The sequence below is a fragment of the Bufo gargarizans genome, chromosome 3 (genome assembly GCF_014858855.1).
Source record: "Bufo gargarizans isolate SCDJY-AF-19 chromosome 3, ASM1485885v1, whole genome shotgun sequence".
Classification (NCBI taxonomy): Eukaryota; Metazoa; Chordata; class Amphibia; order Anura; family Bufonidae; genus Bufo; species Bufo gargarizans.
Window position 1 is genome coordinate 351,019,839 of NC_058082.1, and position 26,101 is coordinate 351,045,939.

Genomic DNA, 26,101 nt, shown 5'->3' on the forward strand with positions numbered 1-26,101 from the left:
CCTCAAATTTATATCCCGCTAAATCTGTCGTTACCGCTGTCCTGTTGTGGCTGGGAAAGTTATTTAGTGTCCGTCAAAGCACATTTTTTGTTCTGGGTTGAAATACAATTCCCAATTTAGCAATTTCATAATTTAGTGGTTTCTGCTATATCAGAGCTATTTGAAATCTATCCCTAAAAGGGTATATAATATTCAAGGTGCACATAGGGTCATTCAGAATAACTTCACACACACGCTACTGTGCATTTCCAAGTCTAATTCTGTTAGTAAATCCATACCGGTCACCCAGCGCCTAAATACTAGGCCTCAAATTTATATCCCGCTAAATCTCTCGTTACCGCTGTACTGTTGTGGCTGGGAAAGTTATTTAGTGTCCGTCACAGCACATTTTTTGTTCTGGGTTGAAATACAATTCCCAATTTAGCAATTTCATAATTTAGTGGTTTCTGCTATATCAGAGCTATTTGAAATCTATCCCTAAAAGGGTATATAATATTCAAGGTGCACATAGGGTCATTCAGAATAACTTCACACACACGCTACTGTGCATTTCCAAGTCTAATTCTGTTAGTAAATCCATACCGGTCACCCAGCGCCTAAATACTAGGCCTCAAATTTATATCCCGCTAAATCTCTCGTTACCGCTGTACTGTTGTGGCTGGGAAAGTTATTTAGTGTCCGTCAAAGCACATTTTTTGTTCTGGGTGAAATACAATTCCCAATTTAGCAATTTCATAATTTAGTGGTTTCTGCTATATCAGAGCTATTTGAAATCTATCCCTAAAAGGGTATATAATATTCAAGGTGCACATAGGGTCATTCAGAATAACTTCACACACACGCTACTGTGCATTTCCAAGTCTAATTCTGTCAGTAAATCCATACCGGTCACCCAGCGCCTAAATACTAGGCCTCAAATTTATATTCAGCTGAATTTGAATACAATACATTGGGCCAAATAATATTTTTGTTGTTGTGGTGAATTATAACAATGAGGAAAACATCTAGTAAGGGACGCGGACGTGGACATGGTCGTGGTGGTGTTAGTGGACCCTCTGGTGCTGGGAGAGGACGTGGCCGTTCTGTCACATCCACACGTCCTAGTGTACCAACTACCTTAGGTCCCAGTAGCCGCCAGAATTTACAGCGATATATGGTGGGGCCCAATGCCGTTCTAAGGATGGTAAGGCCTGAGCAGGTACAGGCATTAGTCAACTGGGTGGCCGACAGTGGATCCAGCACGTTCACATTATCTCCCACCCAGTCTTCTGCAGAAAGTGCACAGATGGTGCCTGAAAACCAACCCCATCAGTCTGTCACATCACCCCCATGCATGTCAGGGAAACTGTCTGAGCCTCAAGTTATGCAGCAGTCTCTTATGCTGTTTTAAGACTCTGCTGGCAGGGTTTTCCAAGGGCATCCACCTAGCCCTTCCCCAGCGGTGGAAGACATAGACTGCACTGACGCACAACCACTTATGTTTCCTGATGATGAGGACATGGGAATACCACCTCAGCATGTCTCTGATGATGACGAAACACAGGTGCCAACTGCTGCGTCTTTCTGCAGTGTGCAGACTGAACAGGAGGTCAGGGATCAAGACTGGGTGGAAGACGATGCAGGGGACGATGAGGTCCTAGACCCCACATGGAATGAAGGTCGTGCCACTGACTTTCACAGTTCGGAGGAAGAGGCAGTGGTGAGACCGAGCCAACAGCGTAGCAAAAGAGGGAGCAGTGGGCAAAAGCAGAACACCCGCCGCCAAGAGACTCCGCCTGCTACTGACCGCCGCCATCTGGGACCGAGCACCCCAAAGGCAGCTTCAAGGAGTTCCCTGGCATGGCACTTCTTCAAACAATGTGCTGACGACAAGACCCGAGTGGTTTGCACGCTGTGCCATCAGAGCCTGAAGTGAGGCATTAACGTTCTGAACCTGAGCACAACCTGCACGACCAGGCACCTGCATGCAAAGCATGAACTGCAGTGGAGTAAACACCTTAAAACCAAGGAAGTCACAGGCTCCCCCTGCTACCTCTTCTGCTGCTGCCGCCTCGGCCTCTTCCTCCGCCTCTGGAGGAACGTTGGCACCTGCCACCCAGCAGACAGGGGATGTACCACCAACACCACCACCACCACCTCTGTCACCAAGCGTCTCAACCATGTCACACGGCAGCGTTCAGCTCTCCATCTCACAAACATTTGAGAGAAAGCGTAAATTCCCACCTAGCCACCCTCGATCCATTGCCCTGAATGCCAGCAATTCTAAACTACTGGCCTATGAAATGCTGTGATTTAGGCTGGTGGACAGCTTCAAACAGCTCATGTCGCTTGCTGTCCCACAGTATGTTGTTCCCAGCCGCCACTACTTCTCCAAGAGAGCCGTGCCTTCCCTGCACAACCAAGTATCCGATAAAATCAAGTGTGCACTGCGCAACGCCATCTGTAGCAAGGTCCACCTAACCACAGATACGTGGACCAGTAAGCACGGCCAGGGACGCTATATCTCCCTAACTGCACACTGGGTAAATGTAGTGGCAGCTGTGCCCCAGGCAAAGAGCTGTTTGGCGCACGTCCTTCCGCCGCCAAGGATCGCAGGGCAACATTCTTTGCCTCCTGTTGCCACCTCCTCCTTCTCGGCTTCCTCCTCCTCTTCTTCCACCTGCTCATCCAGTCAGCCACACACCTTCACCATCAACTTCAGCACAGCCCGGGGTAAACGTCAGCAGGCCATTCTGAAACTCATATGTTTGGGGGACAGGCCCCACACCGCACAGGAGTTGTGGTGGGGTATAGAACAACAGACCGACGAGTGGTTGCTGCCAGTGAGCCTCAAGCCCGGCCTGGTGGTGTGTGATAATGGGCGAAATCTCGTTGCAGCTCTGGGACTAGCCAATTTGACGCACATCCCTTGCTTGGCGCATGTGCTGAATTTGGTGGTGCAGAAGTTCATTCACAACTACCCCGACATGTCAGAGCTGCTGCATAAAGTGCGGGCCGTCTGTTCGCGCTTCCGGCGTTCACATCCTGCTGCTGCTCGCCTGTCTGCGCTACAGCGTAACTTCGGCCTTCCCGCTCACCGCCTCATATGCGACGTGCCCACCAGGTGGAACTCCACCATGCACATGCTGGACAGACTGTGCGAGCAGCAGCAGGCCATAGTGGAGTTTCAGCTGCAGCACGCATGGGTCAGTCGCACTACAGAACAGCACCACTTCACCACCAATGACTGGGCCTCCATGAGAGACCTGTGTGCCCTGTTGCGCTGTTTCGAGTACTCCACCAACATGGCCAGTGGCGATGACGCCGTTATCAGCGTTACAATGCCACTTCTATGTCTCCTTGAGAAAACACTTAGGGCGATGATGGAAGAGGAGGTGGCCCAGGAGGAGGAGGAGGAGGAGGAGGAGGAGGAAGAGGGGTCATTTTTAGCACTTTCAGGCCAGTCTCTTCGAAGTGACTCAGAGTGAGGTTTTTGTCAACAGCAGAGGCCAGGTACAAATGTGGCCAGCCAGGGCCCACTACTGGAGGACGAGGAGGACGAGGATGAGGAGGAGGTGGAGGAGGATGATGATGAATCATGGTCACAGCGGGGTGGCACCCAACGCAGCTCGGGTCCATCACTGGTGCGTGGCTGGGGGGAAAGGCAGGACGATGACGATACGCCTCCCACAGAGGACAGCTTGTCCTTACCCCTGGGCAGCCTGGCACACATGAGCGACTACATGCTGCAGTGCCTGCGCAACGACATCAGAGTTGCCCACTTTTTAACCTGTGCGGACTACTGGGTTGCCACCCTTCTGGATCCACGGTACAAAGACAATGTGCCCACCTTACTTCCTGCACTGGAGCGTGATAGGAAGATGCGCGAGTACAAGCGCACGTTGGTAGACGCGCTACTGAGAGCATTCCCAAATGTCACAGGGGAACAAGTGGAAGCCCAAGGCCAAGGCAGAGGAGGAGCAAGAGGTCGCCAAGGCAGCTGTGTCACGGCCAGCTCGTCTGAGGGCAGGGTTAGCATGGCAGAGATGTGGAAAACTTTTGTCAACACGCCACAGCTAACTGCACCACCACCTGATACGCAACGTGTAAGCATGAGGCAACATTTCACTAACATGGTGGAACAGTACGTGTGCACACCCCTCCACGTACTGACTGATGGTTCGGCCCCATTCAACTTCTGGGTCTCTAAATTGTCCACGTGGCCAGAGCTAGCCTTTTATGCCTTGGAGGTGCTGGCCTGCCCAGCGGCCAGCATTTTGTCTGAATGTGTATTCAGCACGGCAGGGGGCGTCATTACAGACAAACGCAGCCGCCTGTCTACAGCCAATGTGGACAAGCTGACGTTCATAAAAATGAACCAGGCATGGATCCCACAGGACCTGTCCGTCCCTTGTCCAGATTAGACATTAACTACCTCCCCTTAACCATATATTATTGGACTCCAGGGCACTTCCTCATTCAATCCTATGTTTATTTTCATTTTACCACTATATTGCGAGGCTACCCAAAGTTGAATGAACCTCTCCTCTGTCTGGGTGCCGGGGCCTAAATATATGCCAATGGACTGTTCCAATGTTGGGTGACGTGAAGCCTGATTCTCTGCTATGATATGAAGACTGATTCTCTGCTGACATGAAGCCAGATCCTCTGTTACGGGACCTCTCTCCTCTGCCTGGGTGCTGGGCCTAAATATCTGACAATGGACTGTTGCATTGGTGGCTGACGTGAAGCCTCATTCTCTGCTATGACATGCAGACTAATTCTCTGCTGACATGAAGCCAGATTGTCTGTTACGGGACCTCTCACCTCTGCCTGTGTGCTGGGCCTAAATATATGCCAATGGACTGTTGCATTAGTGGCTGACGTGAAGCCTCATTCTCTGCTATGACATGCAGACTAATTCTCTGCTGACATGAAGCCAGATTGTCTGTTACGGGACCTCTCTCCTCTGCCTGGGTGCTGGGCCTACATTTATGAAAATGGACTGTTGCAGTGGTGGGTGACGTGAAGCCTGATTCTCTGCTATGACATGAAGACTGATTCTCTGCTGACATGAAGCCAGATTGTCTGTTACGGGACCTCTCTCCTCTGCCTGGGTGCTGGGCCTAAATATATGCCAATGGACTGTTGCAGTGGTGGCTGATGTGAAGCCTCATTCTCTGCTATGACATGCAGACTAATTCTCTGCTGACATGAAGCCAGATTGTCTGTTACGGGACCTCTCTCCTCTGCCTGGGTGCTGGGCCTAAATTTATGAAAATGGACTGTTGCAGTGGTGGGTGACGTGAAGCCTGATTCTCTGCTATGACATGAAGACTGATTCTCTGCTGACATGAAGCCAGATTGTCTGTTACGGGACCTCTCTCCTCTGCCTGGGTGCTGGGCCTAAATATATACCAATGGACTGTTGCAGTGGTGGCTGATGTGAAGCCTCATTCTCTGCTATGACATGCAGACTAATTCTCTGCTGACATGAAGCCAGATTGTCTGTTATGGGACCTCTCTCCTCGGCCTGGGTGCTGGGCCTAAATTTATGAAAATGGACTGTTGCAGTGGTGGGTGACGTGAAGCCTGATTCTCTGCTATGACATGAAGACTGATTCTCTGCTATGACATGCAGACTGTTTCTCTGCTGACATGAAGCCAGATCCGCTGTTACGGGACTTCTCTCCTCTGCCTGGGTGCTGGGCCTAAATTTATGACAATGGACTGTTGCAGTGGTGGCTGACGTGAAGCCTGATTCTCTGCTATGACATGAAGACTGATTCTCTGCTGACATGAAGTCAGATTGTCTGTTACGGGACCTCTCTCCTCTGCCTGGGTGCTGGGCCTAAATATATGCCAATGGACTGTTGCAGTGGTCGCTGACGTGAAGCCTCATTCTCTGCTATGACATGCAGACTAATTCTCTGCTGACATGAAGCCAGATTGTCTGTTACGGGACCTCTCTCCTCTGCCTGGGTGCTGGGCCTAAATTTATGACAATGGACTGTTGCAGTGGTGGGTGACGTGAAGCCTGATTCTCTGCTATGACATGCAGACTGATTCTCTGCTGACATGAAGCCAGATCCCCTGTTACGGGACCTCTCTCCTCTGCCTGGGTGCTGGGCCTAAATTTATGAAAATGGACTGTTGCACTGGTGGCTGACGTGATGCCTGATTCTCTGCTATGATATGAAGACTGATTCTCTGCTGACATGAAGCCAGATTGTCTGTTACGGGGCCTCTCTCCTCTGCCTGGGTGCTGGGCCTAAATATATGCCAATGGACTGTTGCAGTGGTGGCTGACGTGAAGCCTCATTCTCTGCTATGACATACAGACTAATTCTCTGCTGACATGAAGCCAGATCCTCTGTTACGGGACCTCTCTCCTCTGCCTGGGTGCTGGGCCTAAATTTATGAAAATGGACTCTTACAGTGGTGGGTGACGTGAAGCCTGATTCTCTGCTATGACATGAAGACTGATTCTCTGCTGACATGAAGCCAGATTGTCTGTTACGGGACCTCTCTCCTCTGCCTGGGTGCTGGGCCTAAATATATGCCAATGGACTGCTGCAGTGGTTGCTGAGGTGAAGCCTCATTCTCTGCTATGACATGCAGACTAAATCTCTGCTGACATGAAGCCAGATTCTCTGTTACGGGACCTCTCTCCTCTGCCTGGGTGCCGGGGCCTAAATATCTGAGAATGGACTGTTCCAGTGGTGGGTGACGGGAAGCCAGATTCTTTGCTATGGGACCTCTCTCCAATTGATTTTGGTTAATTTTTATTTATTTAATTTTTATTTTAATTAATTTCCCTATCCACATTTGTTTGCAGGGGATTTACCTACATGTTGCTGCCTTTTGCAGCCCTCTAGCCCTTTCCTGGGCTGTTTTACAGCCGTTTTAGTGCCGAAGAATTCGGGTCCCAATTGACTTCAATGGGGTTCGGGTTCGGGACGAAGTTCGGATCGGGTTCGGATCCCGAACCCGAACATTTTCGGGAAGTTCGGCCGAACTTCTCGAACCCGAACATCCAGGTGTTCGCTCAACTCTAGTAGGGATACCTAATATGTTTACTTTTTTAAATTTATTTAAGTTTTACACAATAATATCATTTTTGAAACAAAAATAAATCTTTTTAGTGTCTCCATAGTCTGAAACCATATTTTTTTTTATTTTTTTGCAGGATGAGATGACTGTTTTAATGGTATGATTTTGGGGTGCATATACCTTTTTAATCGCTTACTATTACACTTTTTGTGATGTAAGGTGACAAAATTATGGCTTTTTTTACACCATTTTTATTTTTACGTTGTTCACCTGAGGGGTTAGATCATGTGATATATTTATAGAGCACGTTCTTACAGTCGGCAATACCTAATATGTGTACCTTTTTTATTTATTAAGGTTTTACACAATAATATCATTTTTTAAACCCCCAAAAAAATTTTAGTGTCTCCATAGTCTGAGAGCCATAGTTTTTTTTATTTTTTGGGCCGTTGTCTCATTTAGGGTCTCATTTTTTGCGAGGTGAGACAACGGTTTGAATGGTACTATTTTTGCTTACATACGACTTTTTTGATCACTTTTATTACTTTTTTTGGAACTATGGTGGGCAAAATTTCAATTTTATCATAGTTTTTATTTTAAATTTTTTATGGCGTTCACCATGCAGGGAATTTAACATGACTGTTTTATAGATCGCGTAGTTATGGACGCGGTGATATATAACATGTGTAGGGAATTTTCATTTTTTTCCTTTTTAATCACGGATAAACATTTTTTTTTACCCAGACCCACTTGGTTCTTAAAGATTCAGTGGGTCTGATGTGTGTATAATACAGTATAGTACACTATACAGTGTACTGCACTGTATTTCACTCACACTTTGTCTGAACAGATCTCTACCTTTAGCACAGATCTGTTCAGCACCATGGACAGCAGGATGCCTGAGAAGGTGTCCTGTTGCCATGGGAACCTTCCCCGTCTGCCACAACTGAGCAGACGGGGTAGGGGAGGGAGGAGGGCTCCCTCCCTCTTCACCTCTTCCATACAGCGGTCCCTACAGACCGCGGCATGGAAGGGGTTAAAACGTCTGACATCTGCACAGATGTCAGCCTTTTGAATCAGAGTGTCAGCAATGAGCTGACACTCTGATTCAAACACTCGGTCAGCCTGAGAATAAACGGGGGGCGGGCGGAAGATCGCACACCCGCCCCCCACACTGCCGCCCACCTCCCGCACCGCCCGCAATCCTCACCCCCGCTGCGCCGCAGGCACAAAAACACAGAGGGCTGCAGGGGGGGGGGGGTTAACATAGAAATATAGGCATTTTGATGTTTCTGATCCCTGCGGTCACGGACCACAGGGATCCGAAACTTGCATAAGCTCTACAAACGGCAGGTCAGAATTGACCTGCGGTTTGTAGCAATCGGAAATGCGGGGGGGGGGGGGAAGAGGGGGTCACAGGATCCCCCTAGGCATTGTCACAGGGTGCCTGCTGAATGATTTCAACAGGCACCCTGTTCCGATCACTGCTGGCCGTGCGGCAGTGATCAAAACTACACAGGACGGACCGGTACGCCCTGGGTCCTTAAGGACTCGGGAAACACCCTAAGTCCCTAAGGGGTTAAAGAAAGTGACCCAGCATTTTGCTAAGAGAATCAGTCACTTATTTATGTTGCCCTTAGTTAGGACACTATAAAACTGGTGATAGGTTCCCTTTAAGTACAGCTCAAGCAAGACGACTGCCCTAATAAGAACATTCAAGATAAAGAATAAATAAATCTGCAATCAGAAAATAAAAACAGATTAGAAAGAAAGGATATTTGTTGCTATCTGGTTTTAACTACTTGGCAGCTAACATTTTTAGTGATACATTTCCTTCAATCGCGCTCCAAGAGCTATAACTTTTTTATTTTTCAGTCTATATGAAGTCTTGTTTTTTGTGGGACAAGTTGTAATTTTTAATGGGTCCATTTTGGGGTACACATAACTTTCTGATTAACTTTTATTACCTCTTTTTTGGATGGAGATGGAAAAAAAGAAATTTTTACGTTGTAAATTTTAGTGTTAATTTTTCGGTATAAATAACATAATATCTTTATTCTCTGGGTGAGTACAAATACAGTGATACCAAATACATATTGTTTTTTTTATGTTTTACAACTTTTTTGCAATAAAACCCCTTTTGTTTAGAAGACAAAAATGTTTTTGCATTGCCACTTCCCAAGAACCTAAACTTTAAAAAAAAAATTCTATGGAGTTGTGTGAGGGCTTGATTTTTGCGAGAATTTTTGTATTTTTCATTAATATCATTTTCGAGTAAATGGCACTCCGAGTAAATGGGGGACCCATGCAGTGCTTAGACTGAGCTTGCCGGGATACCGGGAATTTTCCCCTTAGGCCGGCAGGCCTGAGTGCTGCAAGGCCACGGCCCTGATGACAAGTGGGGGTGGCCGGCAGCAGGGCACAGCAGGAGATGAATGCTTCCATTGTGGAAGCGCTCATGTCCATAGTCATCTGTATCGCGTCCTCAGTATGGTGATACAGATGTCTATGCTGCGGCAGGGGCGGGAGAGGTGTGTCCCCTCCTGTTCCTCTGATAGGCTGCCGGCCTAGTGCCTGAGCCGTATAGCAAGGGACACAGGCCGGAATAGGCCTGCATCGCATTGCTGGAGGTAAGTATAAGTGTTTTTTATTTTTTTTATATAGGTACAATACTGGATCATCATTTGGGGGGCTACTGGCACATGATAAGGGGGGCTACTGGCAAATAAGGGGGGCTACTGGCACATAAGGACGATTACTGGCATATGATGGGAGGCTAGTGGCACATGATAAGGGGGGCTACTGGCACATGATACGGGGGGCTACTGGCACATGATACGGGGGGCTACTGGCACATGATACAGGGGGCTACTGGCACATGATACGGGAGGCTACTGGCACATGATAAGGGGGGCCACTGGAACATGATATGGGGGCTTTTGGCACATTTTATAGGGGCTACTGGCACATAATAAGGGGGCTACTGGCACATGATGCGATTTTTTTTAACCCAATTTTTTTTTTATTAGACGCTGTTTTGATAATATAATATACCTGCTACCTGGTTCTCTGGTGGTCCCTTTTGCTTGGATCGACCACTAGAGGACACAGGCAGCTCTGTAAAGTAGCACCAAACACCACTACACTACACCCCCCCTGTCATTTATTAACCCCTTATTAACCCCCTGATCACCCCATATAGACTCCCTGATCACCCCCCTGTCATTGATCACCCCCCTGTCATTGATTACCCCCCTGGAAGGCTCCATTCAGATGTCCGTATGTCCACGGATCCGCAAAACACATACGGATGTCTGAATGGAGCCTTACAGGGTGGTGATCAATGACAGGTGGGTGATCACCCCATATAGACTCCCTGATCACCCCCCTGTCATTGATCACCCCCCTGTAAGGCTCCATTCAGAGGTCCGTATGTGTTTTGCGGATCCACGGATCCATGGATCCGATCCGCAAAACACATACAGACATACTTCTCACGCATTAGGGCCCCTAAAATGCCAGGGCAGTATAACTACCCCACAAGTGACCCCATTTCGGAAAGCAGACACCCCAAGTTATTTTGTGGTGGGCATAGTGAGTTCATGGAATTTTTTATTTTTTGTCACAAGTTAGTGGAATATGATACTTTGTAAGGAAAAATAAAATATTTAAAAAATCATCATTTTCCGCTAACTTGTGACAAAAAATAAAAAGTTCTATGAACTCACTATGCCCATCAGCGAATACCTTAGGGTGTCTACTTTTTCGAAATGGGGACATTTGTGGGGTTTTTCTACTGTCTGGGCATTGTAGAACCTCAGGAAACATGACAGGTGCTCAGAAAGTCAGAGCTGCTTCAAAAAGTGGAAATTCACATTATTGTACCATAGTTTGTAAACGCTATAACTTTTGCGCAAACCAATAAATATACACTTATTGCATTTTTTTTATCAAAGACATGTAGAACAATAAATTTAGAGAAAATTTTATATAGAAATGTATTTAAAAAAAAATAATAATTTACAACTAAAAGTGAAAAATGTCATTTTTTTGGCAAAAATTTAGGTAAATTTCAATTAATAACAAAAAAAGTAAAAATGTCAGCAGCAATGAAATACCACCAAATGAAAGCTCTATTAGTGATAAGAAAAGGAGGTGAAATTCATTTGGGTGGTAAGTTGCATGACCGAGCAATAAACGGTGAAAGTAGTGTAGTGCAGAATTGTAAAAAGTGGTCTGGTCATTAAGGGTGTTTAAGCTAGGGGGGCTGAGGTGGTTATAGGGCTTCTGTCACTCCCCCAAAACACATTTTTCATTTTTGGGCTTATTAAAATCTTTATTGTACGACTATTCCCTATATAGGGCTCTTACCTTGTTCTGTGGCTTTGTTTCATAAAAAAATCGAGCTTTTAAAATATGCAAATTACTTCACTACCAGAAAGTAGGGTGTCTACTTGCTGGTAGCCGCCGCATCCTCCTTTTAAAAAAACGCTCCCTCCTCCAGTTGATTGACAGGGCCAGAGAGCGCTCTCCTCCTTCGGCTGGCCCTGTCTGCAATTCAAATCGGGCGCCTGCGCCTTATGTGTCTTCATTCGGCACAGGCGCTCTGAGAGAAGGATGCTCGCTTCCGCAGCACTTCCTCAGTACGCCTGCACCGATGACATCACCTCTAAACCCGAAAGAGAAGAAGACGTCATTGGCGCAAGCGCACTGATTTTTTATTAAACAAAGCCACAGAACAAGGTAAGAGCCCTATATATTGAATAGTCGTACAATAAGGATTTTAATATGCACAAAAATGAAAAATTAGTTTTGGGGGGGTGACAGAAGCCTTTTAAGTAACAGAAAACACGCTTTCATTTTTACTATAACCGTTCCATCATTTGTGTGAGTATTGCAGAAAGTCAAGAGAGTCTTGCTGTTGATGACTTGTGTGACAGCAGTCACTGTTTGAGCTGCCCTAAGAAGGTTTAGAGGAAGGCGAGGGACCCTATGCAAAGCTTGGTGTTGGTGGCAACAGTAGCACATACTATGGTAACAGTGGCAAGTACATAGCAGGGAGTACGGAGAGGGGCCAAGGTGCCCATTATGATATATCACAGTCTGATGAAAGTGGCGGAGAGGTTGAGGATTGTATGCTGGACAAGACCTGGTAGCTGAATGAGTGTGCTGAGGAGGAGGGCGATGGCAGCAGTAGCAATAAAGAGCAGAGCCGATGTACAGCCAGAACCTCCCAAAGAACTATTAGGGCCAGATCTCCTTCAGGAACTGATGGTGCCGCTTATGCTGTGTATGCAGCAGGCCTAAAACTTGCCAGAGCTAAGTCCGGCTTGGCTGCCACTAGGTCTGCGCATGTATCTCCCATCTGGCAGCTTTTCTCTTCACTGCCAGAAGACAACAGACTTAACATGTGCAAGATCTGCAACAATAAAATAAGCTGTGGGCAGTCAAACACATACCTGGGCACCACATCTGATAAACCACATAAGGCAGCTCTCGTGGTAAGTCAGGTGTCCGCTAGCTAGTGCTTCTTCTCCCGCTCTTCTTTGTGGCAGCCAGGCCACATCCATGGGCACTTATAGGACATTCTTACTGTAAGGGGGCACTAAGGGGGCATAACTATGGTGACACAACTGGGACATGAAGGAGGCATAACTACTGGGGGGCACTAAGGGAGGATTACTATTGTGTGATTCATTGCCAAACAGAGTAAAACTAACCCTAAAATGTTTTCCAATTATATAAATGGTAAAAAATGTAAGCCTGAAAGTGTTGGCACTTAACAGAGCTATAAGGAAGTTGTAGAGAGCGATGAGGAGAATGTGAATCTATTAAATATTATTTCTCCACTATAGTACCAGAGGAAAATGAATCAGATGACAGTGGCCTGTCTGTCCCAGGTAAAAGATCAGAGGCATGTTAAAAAGATTAAAATAGACAAATCACCAGGTCCAAATGGCATACACCCCTGTACACAGACCCTTTTTTCTGATATTTAACCCCTTAGTGACCAGCCTGATTTGGGCCTTACTGACCAAGCGTTTTTCAGTCTTTTTTCATTGTTGGCTTCCAACAGCTATAACTTTTTTCCATCTGTATGAGGGCTTTTTTTGGACAGTGTAATTTTAAGGATGTAATGATGCCTTTTGGGGTACACAACTTTCTGATTGACTTTTATTAACTCTTTCTGGGAATACTGCTACTGAGTGATTACGTTATTATAAATTATGTGGCATTTATTTTTTGGCATAAATAGCATAATATATTTATTCTCTGGGTCAGTATGATTACAGCGATACCAAATTCATATATTTTTGTTAACATTTTACTACTTTTGTGCAATAAAACCCTTTTTAAAAAAAAGAAGAAAATCTCTTTGCATTGCCGCATTCCAAGACCCATATCTTTTTTTTTCTATCGAGTTGCATGGGGGTTTGATGTTTGCAGGGTTGACTTCATTGTATAATTTTGGGGTAAATAACACTTTTTTTTTATTTTTTATCTTTTCAATTAATGTTTTTATTTTTTCCTTTTTTTAACCACTTAATAGTCCCATAAGGGGAATATAACAGGAAATCTTTTGATTTCTTCTAAAATACAATGCACTATCCCTATAGTGCATTGCATTTTAATGTCAGTGCTATACTGACATTGACCAGCAGGCTGCGCCAGAGAGGCACAGCCTGCTAGAGAACAGTAAACGCACGCTTGACGCCTACACCAGGTCCCAGCCAGCTTATACACACATCGGCACGCCGCGATCTTACTTGTGGGGTACTGATGGAAAACAGAGGGAGTCAGCTCCCTCTGTTACCGCTTACATGCCGTGGGCACCATTTCCCGTGGCATGTAAGGGATTAAAAAGCTCAGATGGGTACTCCTGCTGGTCCAGGCTGTTATAGCAGCACTACTCTCCTCTAAATGGTAGACCCGTGCAATGCCTAGACTGGGCGCTGCGAAAAGTGGCCCAGCCTTACGTCCCTTAGTGACTGCCTTGAAAAGGCATTTGGGTGGTCACTAAGGGGTAACCTATCTATTGTGAGTAAACTGAGGGTTTTCTATGAGATGCTATTCTAGAGTATGTCAATAAAAATAGCATATAACACCGTATCTGTGGCAGGCACAGCACTATGAAGTGCCTTTTGCACTGTGGCATTAGAAGAATTCTGATATCTCAGACTTTTTAGTCTAACCAGACTGTCTATTACTCTGTAATTCCATTAGAGCTGTTCTATGGGAACAGTAGGTTAAAAGGGCACACCAAATGCTTGAAATAACTTCTTTATTAACTTCAACTTTTCTTCATATAACACTGCCGCCTCCGCAGCAGATAGTCCATTTACAAAACACTTGTATAAAGATTCATAAAATGGCGGTATGCATGTTGGTTTAACGGTTCAATCTTGTCGTTCAACATAAAATGATGAATATATTTCTCTCTTCAGTATCTGTACTCTCATTTTAAGTTATTTAAGCACGTTATGATCTCTCTGAGAGGTATATCTGAGGTTAACCAATAGTTCACTTGCTCTACTTGGTTTGCAGTTTGCTCTATAGAATTGCTTATGATCTGGTATGAGCAGTTCCCATTTGTATGGAATTTGTTCGGATTGTATGATTGTATGGCTCAGTAGTTTGTTTATATGTAATAGAATTTGAACTTTGTAGTTTGCAATTGGTGGAACTGTAAGTAAACACACATATAACTGGTTCAGTATACAGTTCTAATCACTATATTAACAGTAGGAACATCATATAACTATTTTAAATACCATAAATACAATATTTTGGCCTCTCTGCTTCCATAAAACATAGCTCTTATTGGAGTGAATGTCTGTTCAGCTTCTCTCCTCTGGTGTAATGATTCTAGCAGCTCCTGCTAGGGGAATTTCCCACACAGACTGTGTGTGAGGCTGGCTGTGTGTAAGGCTGTGTGACGCCTTGCGCTGTGAATGTGCAGAGGTCTGTCAGACTGGCTGCACATGTCTGACTTCTCAGTTTGTTTTGATTTGGGTTTGAGCTGGATCCACCTTCCTTCAGTTGTACTGGATTCATTGTTAGTGAGGCTATTTATCCCTCCTTCCCCCAGTGGCCTGTGCAGGTTATAGTTCTTTCTTGGGAGCTCTTGATTTGTGGTGGATTGCCTGCTCCAGCTCTGCTCAAGATAAGTCCACTTCCTCTGCTTTATTTCCCTTTGTGTGTTTTATTTAGGCCTTAGGGAGATGCTTGCTTCCTCCTGGTTTGAAGAAGCAGGTTGCCTCTTCCCTTTTCCCTGCTGCTTAGGGTTTGCCCAGTGTGTTTAGGTTTAGGCACGAAGGCATGTGCATATCCACCCTAAGGGTATGCACATGGGCACAGTAGTTTAGGGAAAGCTTTTAGGGATCGCTAGGAGGTGACCCTTTTCTCCCGAGCTTTTGGGCCTAGTTGTTTGTTCTGTTTGTTTTCCTGTGTTTGGTTATTTCCCCACTTACCTACCTATTGTGACATTATAACTCACCCAAAAAACTGTCATATCCCTGCTGTTTGCAAAATGGAGGCTATGGATGCCTTGGTTGATCGCATGCAGAGATTATCGCTGGAGGTTGCTGATCTCTGGAGTTCTGTTGCACGGTGTCAGAATGCTCTGGCGTCTGGCGCCGTTGGAGGAAAACAGGTCTGCTTAGAGCCTAAATTTTCTCTGCCGACCGGTTCACCATCCCTCTGGTCGGAGGATGAACTTTTTAGAGCCTTGGGCTTGATTTATGATGACCCAGACCAGGTGCCTATGGCTGAATCTAAACTGCGCAGTTTGTTACAGGGAGAACGTACTGCAGAGTCATATTGTGCAGAATTTAGAAGATGGGCAACTGACTCGGGGTGAAATGATCCTGCACTCCAGAGTCAGGGGCTATCTAAGAGGTTGAAAGATGCCCTTGCTTTTCATGAGTATCCCGATTCATTGGAGATGGCCATGACTTTGGCAGTGCGGCTTGATAGAGAGGTATAAGATTCCTCTTGAGCGGGGGGTCCCATCTATAAGTGGATCCATCCAACCTAGTCCCTGGGGTAATATGACTTTTGAATTTGGGGCAGGAAAGGAGCCTATGCAGTTGGGACAGGTTTTCTTTCACTCGAGTGATAGCGATTTTAGGATGCTGAATAAGCTATTTTACTTCTGTGGAAAAGAAGGTCATTTTGTTTGTGTGTGTCCTTTTGTTAAACCTCAAAAGTGGTAATGAAAAACTACGGAGGTATTCACATAAAGAGAAAAAAAAAAGACTTCCCTGACTCTAAGTAGTGTGAATGGGGAGTCTGAGCAAGCAAATATTCATTCTCCCTGCAATACCCGTTTCCTTCTGCCTGCCATGATAGTGCTAGAAATTTTGATTTTGATGTATTTGTTGACAGTGGTGCAGGGGGTAAACCTTATTGATTTTCAGTTCTTTCAAAATCTTGGTTTTAGAACTAGCACTTTAGATAAAGAGATACTAGTGTTTGCTATTGATTCCTCCCCTCTCTTACAAAAGAGTCTTACTCATATTGTTCATTACATTCAGTTAAGGGTGGGTGATTCACATGTTGAGTCCATTTCTTGTTTTGTTATGAAGGGCTTGCCTGCTCCAATAGTTCTGGGTTTACCATGGTTGATAAACCCTACTATTGACTGGCAAACAAGACAAATCAGTAGCTGGAGTGAATTTTGTTTGGACAGCTCTCTTTGTGCTTCTATCTCAGGTGTGTCAACTACGGTCCTACCTCAGTTTCTCTCTGATTTTGCGGACATATTCTCGGAGGGTGGAGCTCAGGAGCTGCCTCCCCATTGAGAATATGATTGTCCAGTCAATCTCATCCCTGGAGCTAAACTGCCAAAATCTGGACTATACAACCTTTCCCAACCCGAAAGAGAAGCTATGAAGTATATTGCAGAGAGTTTGGCAAAGGGACATATTAGGCAATCTAAGTCTCCTGTGGCCGCCGACTTCTTTTTCGTAAAAAAAAAAAGAAAGACGGATCACTTAGACCGTGTTTAGCTTTCCGGGAATTATATCTCATTACGGTCCGTGATCCGTATCCCCTTCCTTTGATTTCTGATCTATTTGATCAAATAGTCGGAGCCAAGGTGTTCTCCAAGTTGGATTTAAGAGGAGCTTATAATCTGATCAGAATTAAGGAAGGAGATGAGTGGAAAACGGAATCTTGTCATGCCCTTTGGTTTAACTAATGCGCCAGCGGTCTTTCAGCGATTTGTCCATGATATTTTACCAATTACTACAGAAAATTAATATTGAATTATTCCACCGTTGTAAAACCTTTTCTGTCTGGTCGGATGAGGCATTACAGGCCTTTTCTGCTATTAAGAAATGTTTTGCGTCTGCTCCCATTCTGATGCAACCTGATGTGTCACAACCCTTCATCGTGGAGGTTGATGCATCAGAAGTGGGGGTCGGAGCTGTTCTGTCGCTGGGTCCATCCCCTAGAAAATTGCGTCTGTGTGTTTTTTTCTCCAAGAAACTCTCGGCCACTGAAAGAAATTATGATGTAGGAGATAGAGAGTTGCTGCCCATTAAATTGGCCTTTGAGGAATGGCGTAATTGATTGGAGGGGGCTACTCATCCAATTACGGTATATACTGACCACAAGAATTTGGCTTACCTGCAGTCTGCTAAGCGCCTGAATCCTAGACAGGCTAGATGGTCACTGTTTTTTACTAGGTATAATTTTGTGGTCACCTTTCGCCCTGGGGTTAAAAACTTCAAGGCAGATGCGTTGTCACGTGACTTTCCTGGGGGGAGTGATTCGGAGGATTCTGCTCCGATTTTGGCTGATGGGGTGGTGGTTTCTGCTCTGTACCCCGAGTTAGAGACAGACTGGCTGTGATTGGTCAAGACTCCTGCGCAGTAACAACAGTTTAACCCTATGCTTTTTGTTGTTTCTGCTGTGTCATTGAGCTTACCTTACTGTCACGAGGGTGTCAAGAGCCACGTCTGACTCCGTTATACCCGGGGTCAGGAAGTCGCAGCGGGTGGCTGCGCGCTCTATGTCTAAAGATCACGGTGTTTCTTAGTGTTTGTTTTCTGTGTTTGCCTTGCTATCCTTTTTGTCTCACTCAGGGATCCGTAGCTTCTCCTCCTCAGCTGTTTCTTGTCTGCCACTCCCAAACTCCTTATATTCTCCTCTCACACTTCTCTTGTTGCCAGTTATAGAGCTTCCTGCCTGGACATCTATGCTGACCCACTGGAGCTGAGAATCTGGTTGTTGTTCCAGAGTGCTACCCTCCGGATCCCTGTTGGGCTTTTGTTGTCTCCTGTTGTTGCCCACCTGGGATTATATGTTTAGTTTGTATTGTCTGTCCTCCCCTTGGTGTTTTCCTTTAGAGCTAGTGGTGCGGACTAGTGTTCCCACCGCCCTGTTCACTATCTAGGGCTCATCCTAGGGAAAGCCAGGGTTTTAGGCACGTGATCGGCGTACGGGTGAGGAACCCGTCTAGGGACGACAGGGCAGCCAGGCGCCAGTCGCAAGGTGAGTCAGGGGTCACCACCTTCCCTCTCACTAGGGCAGGGCCTCCCTCTTTTCCTCCCTCCGTGTCACGTATGTGACAGTTACGCCGATCGTGATATTATAACTGGCCCTTATTTTTTTTTTTAGAAAAAAGAAAAAAAAATATATATAATTATTTTTTTTTATTTTTTTCTCTACTTAGAATCCAATATGGATCCTATTGCTGCTTTGGCAAAACAGCTTCAAGGCCTGTCTTTGGAGGTGGCAGGATTGAAGGCGTCTGTCCTCCAACAGCAGCAGCAAATGCAGCAGACCGTAAGCCCAGCGGTTGCTATGGGTAACCAGGTTGTTACAGAACCCAAGGTTGTTCTTCCTGACAGATTCTCTGGGGGAAGGGACAAATTTGTGTTGTTCCGTGAGGCCTGCAAATTATATTTTAAGCTGCGCCCTTACTCCTCAGGTAATGAAGAACAGCGGGTGGGGATTGTTATTTCCCTGCTTCAGGGGGACCCGCAATCCTGGGCGTTCTCGTTACCCCCTGGTTCCCAGGCTCTCCGTCAGTGGAGGGATTTTTTGGGGCTTTGGGTCTCATATATGATGACCCTGACCGTGTCGCCCTGGCTGAGTCGAAGTTACGGAGACTCCTTCAGGGAGATCGGCCAGCAGAGGAATATTGCTCAGAGTTCCGCAGGTGGGCTACGGATACTCAGTGGAACGACCCGGCTCTCAGGAGTCAGTTCTGCTCTGGGTTATCTGAAAGGGTTAAGGATGCGCTGGCGCTGTATGAGACCCCCCTTTCCCTTAATGCTGTTATGTCCCTCTCTATCAGGATAGATAGACGTCTTAGGGAGAGATCGAAAATTCCTGAGCAATCGGTAACCTCTCCCAAGCAGCAGTTAGTCTGTACTGACTTGGATGAGCCTATGCAGCTAGGAGGAACTTCTCGTCAGGTCCGTCCTCCTGAGGTTCGCCGTAGGTGGGGGGCTTGTTTTTTCTGTGGGGGGAAGGGTCATTTCATTAATGTCTGTCCCTCCTTTTCCCAAAAACAAAAGACCGTCGGAAAACTACTAACCCCAGGCTGTGCGGAGGATGTCAGCCGGGGGGTATACGTTTCCTCCATACGAACATCTCAATTTGTGTTGCCAGCGGTTATTGTTTTTGGTGTTAAGACAGAGTCTATTTCTTTTTTTCTAGACAGTGGTGCAGGGGTAAATTTGATAGATGCCCATTTTGCCCGCACTATGGGTTTGTCTCTCTGTACGCTGCAGAGACCCATTCCCATATTCGCTATTGACTCTGCTCCTCTGTCTCAGAGAAACCTCACTCACGTTGTCCATAACTTACATCTTCGGGTAGGGGACCACCATAAGGAGCGTCTTTCATGTTACGTTCTGGAGGGCCTTCCCTCTCCTGTGGTATTGGGTCTTCCCTGGTTGGTAGCGCACAATCCAGTGGTGGATTGGCAGGCCAGGGAGATATTGGAGTGGAGTGAGCATTGCAGAGAGAATTGCTTAAATAACAATTGCTTAATCGCCTCCATAGCTTCCCTACCTACATTTATTTCGGACTTTGAGGACGTTTTTTCTTAAAAGGGTTGTCAGAAGCTACCACCTCATCGTCCTTATGATTGCCCGGTTAACCTGATTCCCGGTGCAAAATTACCCAAGTCCAGGTTGTATAATCTTTCGGGTCCCGAGAGACAAGCCATGAAAGATTATATCTCCGAGAGTCTGGCCAAGGGACACATCAGACCCTCTTCTTCACCCGTGGCTGCAGGGCTTTTCTTTGTTAAAAAGAAAGATGGGGGCCTGCGTCCTTGCCTAGATTTCCGTGAGCTAAACCGGATAACCGTCCGAGACCCATACCCTCTTCCTCTCATTCCTGACCTTTTTAATCAGATTGCGGGTGCTAGGTGGTTCTCCAAACTTGATCTTAGGGGGGCCTACAATCTGATTCGTATCAAGGAAGGGGATGAGTGGAAGACAGCTTTTAACACCCCTGAGGGGCATTACGAAAATTTAGTCATGCCTTTCGGTCTGACCAATGCCCCTGCTGTCTTCCAACATTTCGTTAATGATATTTTTAGTCATCTCATCGGCAGGTTTGTAGTCATATACCTAGATGATATCTTAATTTATTCGGCTGATCTGAAAACACATGAAGTACATGTCAGGCAAGTACTGCAGGTCCTACGGACGAATAAATTATATGCGAAAATTGAAAAATGTGTCTTCGCCGTTCAGGAAATACAGTTCCTGGGATATCTATTATCTGCTTCAGGTTTCCGTATGGATCCTGGGAAGGTCCAGGCAATTTTAGATTGGGATCTTCCTGAGAACCTTAAAGCTCTACAACGGTTTTTGGGTTTCGCAAATTTCTACAGAAAGTTTATTAAAAATTATTCAGTGATCGTTAAACCCCTTACTGACATGACTAGGAAGGGGACTGATTTTTCTAAATGGTCTGACGCCGCTAAAATTGCATTTTCCTCTCTAAAAGAGAGATTTACCTCGGCACCTGTCCTAATTCAACCTGATGTCTCCCAGCCTTTTATTGTTGAAGTTGATGCGTCGGAGGTGGGAGTGGGGGCTGTATTGTCTCAGGGTCCGTCTCCTGGCAAATGGCGTCCTTGCGCTTTCTTTTCCAAAAAATTATCTGCAGCAGAAAAGAACTATGATATTGGAAATAGGGAACTGTTGGCGATTAAACTGGCGTTTGAAGAGTGGCGTCACTTCTTAGAGGGAGCAATCCACCCCGTCACGGTAATTACGGATCACAAAAACCTTCTGTACCTAGAATCGGCTAAGCGTCTCACCCCTAGACAAGCTAGGTGGTCGCTATTCTTTACCAGATTTAACTTTGTAATCACCTATCGTCCTGGGGCAAAAAATACCAAGGCAGACGCATTGTCTCGTAGTTTCCCTGGAGGGGGTAATGTTAGTGATCCGGTACCTATTTTACAAAGAGGAGTGGTTGTCTCTGCTGTACACTCTGTTCTAGAGGGAAAGGTGTTAGAGGCCCAGGGGGACGCCCCGGCCTATTGCCCCTCAGAGAAATTGTTTGTACCGTTAAACCTGCGTCTTGAGTTATTGAAGGAACATCATAATTCGGCACTTGCTGGGCACCCGGGTAGTAAAGCAACCTTGGAGCTATTGTCTCGTCGTTTTTGGTGGCCAAGGTTGCGTCAGGATGTAATAGATTTCGTGTCTACTTGTTCTACTTGTGCACGCGCGAAAGTCTCTCATACACGTCCAGCAGGGTCTTTATTGCCACTTTTCATCCCCAATAGACCATGGACACATCTATCGATGGATTTCATCACTGACTTACCTTTGTCTGCGGGTAAAACAGTTATCTTGGTAGTAGTAGACAGGTTTAGCAAAATGGTACACTTTATTGCGCTACCCGCACTTCCTAATGCTAAGACTCTTGCTCAGGTGTTTATCAGTGAAATCGTGAAGCTTCACGGGGTCCCTTCCGATGTGGTTTCGGATCGGGGAACCCAGTTTATTTCTAAGTTTTGGAAAGCTTTTTGTACCCGTTTAGGGGTACACTTATCCTTTTCCTCAGCTTTCCATCCTCAGTCGAATGGACAGACTGAGCGTACCAACCAAAACCTAGAAACATATTTAAGGTGTTTTGCGGCTGAAAACCAAGAGGTGTGGTCATCATATTTACCGTTAGCCGAGTTTGCCATAAATAATCGCCGTCAGGAATCCACTGGCAAGTCACCATTTCTTGGTGCATACGGTTTTCATCCCCAATTTTGTACTTTCAAAGAGGGGGGGTCTTCTGGGGTTCCTGAAGAGGAACGGTTTTCTTCATCTCTTTCATCGGTATGGCAGAAGGTGCAAGCTAACTTGAAAAATATGAGTGGTAAATACAAATGCATGGCCGATAAGAAACGGTCGCCAGGTCCGGACCTAGGAGTGAATGACTATGTGTGGTTGTCTACTAGGAATATTAAGTTGAAGGTTCCCTCTTGGAAACTGGGTCCTAGGTTCATTGGTCCTTATAAAATTGTAGCCGTCATTAACCCTGTGGCTTTTCGCCTGGAGCTACCTCAGACTTTTAAGATCCATAACGTCTTCCATAAGTCGCTGCTCAAGAAGTATGTTCCACCTCTAGAACCATCACCGCTGCCACCTCCTCCTGTTGTTGTGGATGGTAATCTGGAGTTTCAAATATCCAGAATTGTTGATTCTCGTCGGGTCCGCCGCTCTCTTCAGTATCTGGTGCATTGGAGGGGTTACGGTCCCGAGGAAAGAATGTGGGTTCCAGCGTCAGAGGTAAACGCCAACAGGTTGATTCAGGCTTTCCATGTCTCTCATCCGGAGAGACCTGGTCCTGAGTGTCCGGAGGCCCCTCGTGAAAGGGGGGGTACTGTCACGAGGGTGTCAAGAGCCACGTCTGACTCCGTTATACCCGGGGTCAGGAAGTCGCAGCGGGTGGCTGCGCGCTCTATGTCTAAAGATCACGGTGTTTCTTAGTGTTTGTTTTCTGTGTTTGCCTTGCTATCCTTTTTGTCTCACTCAGGGATCCGTAGCTTCTCCTCCTCAGCTGTTTCTTGTCTGCCACTCCCAAACTCCTTATATTCTCCTCTCACACTTCTCTTGTTGCCAGTTATAGAGCTTCCTGCCTGGACATCTATGCTGACCCACTGGAGCTGAGAATCTGGTTGTTGTTCCAGAGTGCTGCCCTCCGGATCCCTGTTGGGCTTTTGTTGTCTCCTGTTGTTGCCCACCTGGGATTATATGTTTAGTTTGTATTGTCTGTCCTCCCCTTGGTGTTTTCCTTTAGAGCTAGTGGTGCGGACTAGTGTTCCCACCGCCCTGTTCACTATCTAGGGCTCATCCTAGGGAAAGCCAGGGTTTTAGGCACGTGATCGGCGTACGGGTGAGGAACCCGTCTAGGGACGACAGGGCAGCCAGGCGCCAGTCGCAAGGTGAGTCAGGGGTCACCACCTTCCCTCTCACTAGGGCAGGGCCTCCCTCTTTTCCTCCCTCCGTGTCACGTATGTGACAGTTACGCAGATCGTGATACTTACATTATATAATGAATCTTAAAGGCATACTATCTTTTCTGCTTCTGTGAACACAAAATATAACAGTTATATGACATCCAAAACATGAAGTCACAGTAAATAACTCTGCTTTTGTCTTTAACACACAAACATAAGAATTGTATTAAGGTTATAGGCAGGTCTAGCTGTATAAACACACAAGCTATATTAGCAACCTAGGGCAGGTCTTAGGCTACTTTCACACTAGCGTTCGGGCGGATCCGTTCTGAACGGATCCGCCCATAATAATGCAGACGGAGGCTCCGTTCAGTACGGATCCGTCTGCATTATTTTAGCAAAAAAAAGCTAAGTGTGGAAATAGCCTGGGACGGATCCGTCCAGACTTTCAATGTAAAGTCAATGGGGGACGGATCCGCTTGAAGATTGAGCCACATTGTGGCATCTTCAAACGGATCCGTCCCCATTGACTTACATTGAAAGTCTGGACGGATCCGCACGCCTCCGCACGGCCAGGCGGACACCCGAACGCTGCAAGCAGCATTCAGCTGTCCGCCTGTCCGTGCGGAGGCGAGCGGAGCGGAGGCTGAACGCCGCCAGACTGATGCAGTCTGAGCGGATCCGCCTCCATTCAGACTGCATCAGGGCTGGACGGCTGCGTTCGGGTCCGCTCGTGAGCTCCTTCAAACGGAGCTCACGAACGGAAACCCGAACGCTAGTGTGAAAGCAGCCTTAGCTGGCCAGCTACAGTATCATCATGGCTTCATGAGGGATCGGTAATACCAAACTAATTTAATTAGTTTCTATGAGGAGATAAGTTCTAGACTTGACTGGGGTTAGTCACTGGATGTCCTATAACTTGACTTCTCCAAAGCATTTAACACTGAACCATATAAAAGGATAGTACTGTATATAAAATGAGAATGCCTGAGCTGGGAGAAAATGTATGTATGTGGGTAAGTAACTGTCTCAGTGATAGAAAACAGAGGGTGGTTATTAACAGTACACACTCAGATTGGGTCACTGTCACCAGTGGGGTTCCTCAGGGGTGAGTATTGGGCCCTATTCTCTTTAATATATTTATTAACGATCCTGTAGAAGGCTTGCACAATAAAGTATCAATTTTTGCAGATGACACTAAACTATGAAAAGTAATTAACACGGAAGAGGAAACTATACTGCTACAGATGGATTTGAATAGATTAAAGGCTTGGGCAGAGTAGTGGCAGATGAGGTTTAACACTGATAAATGTAACGTTATGCACATAGGAAGAAATAATGCAAGTCATCTGTACACACTAAATGGTAAAACACTGGGTAGTACTGATATTGAAAAGCGGACTGCAAACTTAAAGAGGTATTCCCATCTTGGACATTGGGGGCATATTGCTAGGATATGCCCTCAATGTCTGATAGGTGCGAGTACCACCTCTGGGACCTGCACCTATACTTGGAACGGGGCCCGCAAAGTGTCGGGGGGTGCACTGTGCATGCACAACCACCCTCCATTCATCACTATGGAAGCACTGAAAATTGCCGAGCGCTGGCACAGGTATTTCCATAAGCCCTATATTTCCATAAGCCCTATTTTGCCCTCTGTGTGCCAAAAAGATGTAGTTTTAAATTCCCTGAGGTCACAATAGTGTTTTTTTGGTGGTCCAGCTTCATTTTGCATGAAGGCCTATACATGGTTTTTAAAAGTGACGTCTATTAAATACCATACCACACCATTTCTAACTTTAAATGGCTGTCCCTCCCTTTGCTACAGCATACAGTACTCATGTATAATCACATGTCTGTGCACTTTTTTTTGCCTGACACATGTGTCCTTGTAATTGAGGATCTTACAGTTGTCACCTTCACATATTGCAAAGTATTTTAGTCCAAATGGCTTGCACGACTAGTCTCCTCCATCTTGTTCTTCTTCATTAGTATCCACACACCTGCTGGACTGTACCATGTGCTGTTTAATCTTTTCAATTTTTGAGTATTTATTGCTTTAGTGCTTTTTTTTTATTCAAATTATACTATTTGTAAGTATTTTCAGAATAATTTTTTTTCCTCACAATTGTTTATTATGTCATTTTTTAACAGTAAAACAAACTAAAACCCACTGGGCCAGTTGCCGGGACCAATTCCGACGGGAGGTGTCAAGTAAAGGCCGGAGTGGGGAGGGTACCTCAAGGAAGCGGCCCTACATATACACTGCACAGTTGCAGTTTTTAAGACCTGTTATGAATTTGAGGCCGTAAGTTTTTTTACATTTTTTATTTACATTTCAAATTTTGCAAACACTTACGTTTGGATCTTACAAAAGTAATGGGTTGAGTTGTGTTGTACTATTGAAGACATATACTTTCAGTAGGCCTGCCATGTCATAACTGACTCCATACAGCTCTTTTAAAACTGAAACTCCAAGCATGCCAGAATAGCTGTAAGCTAACCAGTCCTGCTTGGAGTTGTAGTTGTGGATCAGCTGGTGGGCAACAGTTCGTACATGCCTGGTGTTGGTTGTCTCCATCATTTCTGTGGGGGGAGTCACACCAAGCACCACCGCTGATGAGCTGTATG